At 37.4% G+C, this 6,272-nt stretch overlaps 1 protein-coding gene across 1 annotated transcript in view; it reads right to left on the reverse strand.

Moving 5' to 3' along the window:
* tmem198 (transmembrane protein 198) overlaps positions 1 to 1,799 on the reverse strand; it is a 29,056-nt gene extending 27,257 nt beyond the window's left edge. The window contains exon 1 of the mRNA XM_015393685.1: positions 1,527 to 1,799. The gene's annotated coding sequence lies outside the window, so the exon portion shown is untranslated. The remainder of the gene's footprint in view (positions 1 to 1,526) is intronic.
* Positions 1,800 to 6,272: the final 4,473 nt, after the last annotated feature.

Consider the following 6,272-nt stretch of genomic DNA (forward strand, 5'->3'; position numbering starts at 1 on the left):
CTAGAGGGGTCTGAAAAGTGGCTAAATATAGCGACTAAAGCGCTAAGTTGGCAACACTGCTCTTGGTTTGCTGCCATCTTCTCATCAGGCTACAGTCAATCTAGCTTCTTCCACCATCAAGCTTCATCTCATGAGACCAACGCCATCCTGTCCCACTGCTAATGTGACATATGGTAGCATTCCTTCCCCCCGATGGACTTAAGAAGCTGCCCCGTTCCGGCTGACTGAACTGATAACATGCAAAGAAAACACTCCTTGCAGAGGAGCTCATGCCTTCCATCCTCCCTGCAACCTGCAGCAGCTGCTTCAGTTAGCAACAGACTACACTTCCCAGAATGCCTTTCACAGGCCTGCAGGCTCTCAGACATGTGACTGCACTAAAGCAAACTTGCATCTTCATCTCCTGTGGTGAGTTTGTGTCGTTTAGCTGCAGGAACACGAAAAAGCTGGAGGAAATTATGCCTCCAGCTTTAAACGGATTTACTCTAAACCCTCAATGCACCAAAGTTTCTGCAGGAAACTCTATTGTTCTGTTCTATTGTTTCTATTTCTATTCCACTGAAGAAAAACTGATGGTTTGGTGCAGGAATAGGATCATCTATACTTTGTTTCCTTAGTGCAACCCTGCAGCATCGACCAGTTTTATGAAATCCAGCTGTGCAGAAAAATAAACAGTATTCATGTCATAAATGAAACAAAGCTGAAATTCAGAATAGTTCATGGTGGATGAATGACTCAGACACACCCGCTTTTATTTATCCAACACTTTTCAAACTGTGATGCAACACAGAGAGCCTGACAAGGTTCAGACAGAGCAGAATTTTGAACCGAGACCATGAATGCATCAGATCAGAGTCAGAGCAAGGAAGATGCTTCCATGATGTTTTTTTGGAGAGCTTTATCAGAACATGACGGCTTTGGTTCAGGTCTGATTGTGGGTTTGAATGAAGCTGATTAATCCCCCTCACAGACCTGCTATCATCTACCATCAGGAATGCAGCCTATCAGGACCATCAAACCTGGAGACAGACGCTTCCACCCAGAAATAGAAACACATTAAAGCCTCTAACTTTGATCTGGAAGCTTTCCAGCTCAGATCAAACCCATTTAAAGCCCCTGCCTCAAGCTCTCTGCTCTAGAGCTGTGGCTTTGTTTCTAGTCCTCTTGAAAAAAGGCTCTTAGTGTGGATTGTTTTTCTAAAAGAAAAGCATCTCTGTTGAATTTTTTGCTTTTTTTATGATGATAATCTAAGGCTTTTATATCTATATGATAAGCTGGTAAACGAGAGAGATGAAGGAAAAGAGAAGAGCAGCAGATTGACTCATTTCTGTCTAAATAATTATAATAAATAAATGTATCTTTCCTAGACGCCTTCACGGACCGTGGGACAGCTCAGACCTCTGACCACACCAAGGATTGATCCATTAGTTTTAATGAGACGGTCGATGCTGATGCGTCCATCCGGGTCACACTGTCATTACCCCCCCCCCCCCCCCCTGCAGCTGTTGCACCATGGAAGCACTCACCATCTTCCCCCACAGCTGGACGCGTCTCCTCCACCTTCACAGCGCGGCCCTGGGGCCCTGCAGAGCCCCCATCCCCCGAGTCCCCAGCAGGCTGCAGGGGCGGCGGATCCCAACCCTGATCAACCATCCATCCATCCGGGAGCGGAACCGGGCTGGGAATAAAGACACACGGCTTACATTCCGATCAGGGAGAAGAGCTGCTGGAGGCTGATGATGGACTGATGATGGTGGAGAAGAGGGCGGTGCATCAGGGGGGAGGAAGAGGAGGATGCCTGCATTTAATGACGAGTTCAGACCTGCTGCATTTACTGACTGCAAGGAAAACATCACAGCTCCACAGCGGCCCCTGCTGGCCGACTCATTAAACATCTACTGCTTAAATCCTGCAGGGGGAGTCCTTCTATGGGTGGGGCTGGAGGAATTTAACAAACTAAAAAAAAAAAAGGTTAAAAACAAAATCTAAAAGTTATTTGAGTGAAATAATAAATGTTTCTAGTTAATAATCTGGTTCCCACAGTCCGGTAATGTCTCTGCTCCTTATCCCAGTTAGGGGCCAGATAGACAGGCAGGGGCCCCAGGGAGAACCTGACTACTGCTGGTACTAATTATAGGATCTGAAAAGCTCTCACAGCTCTGCGCTTCCTAAGGTTTCCCCACAACCTGCATACCTAAAAAAAACCAAAATAATAATTACACATAAAACATCCAAATATCTGTGCAAACCCGATATAAATACTAGAAAAAGTTATTCTCTGATTATGTTAAGTCTGAGTCAGCTGGTTAGCTGTACATGTTCTGCATATTTGCTGCATTGCTTCATCTAGTATTGTTTTTCAATCAGTACTTCTCTTTTTATTTTTATTCTTCTCTTTTTTAGGTCTGGGCTTTGGCTAGGCCAAAAGTCTGCAAATCATGTGGCTCTAAATAATTGGCTGAACATTTCAGTCAACCTGTATCATTTAACGCGTGTAATAACGCTAATCTTCCACAATTTCTGAATAAAATCTTCTCCCTGTTCTGTAGGTAAAGTGTTGTGGCCCACAAAAAAGTCCACAAATGTTTTCTTAGTTTATTTCTCCTCATGCAAGCAAACAGAAAATGATACAAATTTCCTCCATGCTTCTCTTGCACTGGTAAAAAAAAAAAAAAAACATATGTCCACCCAGATGCATGCTGGTCCTACCATTATCAGCCTATTTATAAACTTAATTCACCCTAATTAATCAGAACTAACCAGAAACAAAAGAACACCACTTAATAACCAAAAAAATAAAAGCAAAAAACTTAGTTAATTATTAACAAAAATATTTGGCTCCTACATAAAGAAAACAACAAACATGCTTGTTTTTTTTTTTTTAGCCTTTATTAGGTATGATTTAAAGCTATTTATTTTTATTAATTCTCCATTTTGTTATCCTTTTTGATAAAGCTTCTAGTTAGAGTGGCTCAGGTTATCCTGAGCTATCTCTATAGTTCTGCTGCTATAGGCTTAGACTGCTGGAGGACATAGGGNTCAAATATTAGAACGTCTCTAATCACTCGATGATCCGCCTCTGATCTTTGCTGGAAAGCCTCCCTGCTGATGACTTTAGAGAAACTCCAGTTCTGCTTTTATATTTATTCTGAAATCATCTGAAAACATCTTATTGTTCTTGTTCTCTGACCTCTCTTAAAGGGATAGCATCGTTATTCTGAAACCTTCGCCTCAAACAGGGTGAAGAAACTAACAACGCTTCCAGATGTTGTTCCTATAACACCAGGAATGCAAGTTGACAGCAGCTGCACTATGATATATAAAATCCAGCATGTTTAAAAGGATTTTTAAACAAACTATCTGATTTATTTCACATCTAGACCAATTGTTTACATTTTTTTATTGGTTTTAATTTTTAGAAAAATAAAACTAGACTAAAGAGGTTAGATTCATGTATAATTAGTTTTCCCTTCTCAGTTGACTCCAGGCTCTGATTGGTCCAAATCGTTTCAAATGTATCCTCTAATGAATTCCTGCATAAAGGAAGCAGGTTCTGCTGGAGGTTTCTTCCTGTTCAAAGGGAGTTTTTCCTCTCCACTGTCGCTACAAGCATGCTTAGTGTGAGGGATTGCTGAAGAGTCAATCAGTCGATGCAATCAGCTGGTTTTCCTTAGATAGAAAACTTTGAATCTAACTGGATGATCTGGTGAACTGCAAAGATGACATGCGTGGAGAATTGGCGCTATAGAAATAAACTGAATAGAATGGAATAAAAATAAACAAAGGATTTCTACATTATTTTCAACCTAAGTTATATTATTTCTGATTAATTCAAACAGGGATTTTACACAAAGTGACAGGTGCAGGAGGAAAGACGATCATCTGCTCACCGCTGGATGGTTTAACGTGTGGCAACAGGGTCAAGTAATAATTACAGTTGGAAACTTTGAACCTTTGAACTTTGACCTTTGGGCTACCGTTCCAGGGTACAGTAGGCCTACATTTCGCAGCAAAAAGAACAGTCTCTTCACAGTAAAACATGGTGGCGGCAGCATCATGATGTGGGGTTGCGTTTCTTCAGGGCATTTTTTTGTTTGTTTTTTGTCAAAGAAACCATTTTTGTTTTTGCCTGGGTGGTTAACATTTTTATTTTTCCAGAATAAACTGAGAATAAATTCTGTAGACTTAGACAGATGTATTTAGTCATTTTGTAAACACGAGTGTAAACAGATGAGGGACGCTGATGGATGTTTGGCAAAGAGGCTAAAGCTGGACCAGGAAGTGATTGCTGGTTTAAAGGGCTGTGACTGCTTCACTGCAAAAACGATCCAGAAATAATTAAAAATGTCTTAAATTTAGTCTATATACCCTTAATTTGAGTAGGTATATAAGTTTATTTGCCAATGGAATCAGTATTTTTACTCTGAAAATAAGATAATTAGATNTAAATTTAGTCTATATACCCTTAATTTGAGTAGGTATATAAGTTTATTTGCCAATGGAATCAGTATTTTTACTCTGAAAATAAGATAATTAGATAATATGCACTTGAAATAAGACAATGAAATTTTGTTTTCTTATTTTAAATGTAAATTGTCTTTTTCCATTGGCAAAGTGTCTCACTTACCACCTCAGTTCAAGAAAAAGTGTGCTTATTATAGGAAAAAATTACTTATTTAGATTTAAATTTTTTGTAGTGTTCCTAGAATAAATGCCGCATTAGATGTTAAAAGATCTTTAATGCTATTTGTTGTGGCATCATTTATACACCATAGAGAAGTTTTAATGAACAGAACACTGCAAAAATGTTAAATCTAAAAAGTAATTTCTTCTTTAAAAAAGTGCATTTGTTCTTGAATAGAGGAGGTATGCCAAACGAACAAGACAATTTAAATCTAAAATAAGAAAAAAAAAATTGCATTGCCTTATTTAAATTGCATTTTATCTAATTATCTTATTTTAGGAGTAAAAATACTCATTTTATTAGCAAATTATCTTATTTACCTACTCAAATTAAGGTTGAAAACACAAATTTTAAGAATAATTACTTATTTCTATATTTTTTTGCAGTGAAGTCTGTTGAAAAGATCTGGATCACTGGAAAAACCATCTAGAAATAAGTGAAAATTTCTTAAATTAAGTGTATTTTCCCTTGATTTAAGTAGGTAAATGGGATAGTTTGCCAATGGAATCAGTATTTTTACTCTTAAAATAAGATAATTAGATAATATTTACTTTAAAGAAGACAATGCATTTGTGTTTTCCTATTTTAAATCTAAATTGTCTTGTTCCATTGTCAAGATGTATCCTTTGTCTCACAAATGCACTGATTTTAAGAAAAAAATGACTTATCAAGATTTAGATATTTTGCAGTGATCTGTTTCTGGTGTGGCGTCATCAAACTGGAGGTGTGCATTTATTTGACCAAGTGTCGCTTTTAGAAATAATTTCCATCAACAAACATTGTTCCAAAGTTTTATTAATTGAGGTTTGTATCCAAAATGATGCATAATAAATGTGCAACAGGATAAAAAAGCAGGACATTTAGCAGCTTTTTCTGATTTGACAGCAAACAACAACAAAGAAAAACATTTTATCTGTTTAAGAATGTTTTTAACATTAAATTTAAAACGATTCTTAATGTGTATGCATTGAAAAAAAATATATATCTGAAAATTGTTTTTTAAACAAAGTTAGAAAAAGGATGTTAAACAGAATTCAAGAGTTAAAAACATATTTCTGTTACATTAATAATCATCTTTTTAAGACAAAAATAACCTGACATGTGAAGAAAGCTTATTAGAACCAAGGAAGCAGAAATATATCTGAAAATATATCAGTTGTAGGTTGTTGCTGTCAATTTAGTTCATCCATCTTGTAAAGATATTTTTATTTAATTATTTTCTTCCTCCCTCAGCTCTCATTCCCTTCATTTGCCTCAGCTGTTTCCATTTCCTCCTCCAGTAACTCCTGACTGTGTTGCCGCCTTCCTGCCTTCTTCGCCTGTATAGGAGCAGTCTAGCTTCCACTTTATTTGCTGGTTCCTTTCATAATTCTCAGGTCTTTGTGTCCTAATGTCTGTTTAAGTCTGATTCTGATTCTTCATTTAATCCAAGTTCCTGTTAGCATTTTGGTTCTACCTCTGTATCTGAATCTCTGAGGGTCTCAGGCTTCCCTTTGTAACCGGCATCATCTAAATGATCTAATCTTCTTTTCCCTTTAGATCATTAACAAACACATGTTCCACTTTTTTTATTTCAACACCTCTGTGT

This window comes from Cyprinodon variegatus, unplaced genomic scaffold (genome assembly GCF_000732505.1).
Source record: "Cyprinodon variegatus isolate N-32 unplaced genomic scaffold, C_variegatus-1.0 Scaffold653, whole genome shotgun sequence".
Taxonomy (NCBI): domain Eukaryota; kingdom Metazoa; phylum Chordata; class Actinopteri; order Cyprinodontiformes; family Cyprinodontidae; genus Cyprinodon; species Cyprinodon variegatus.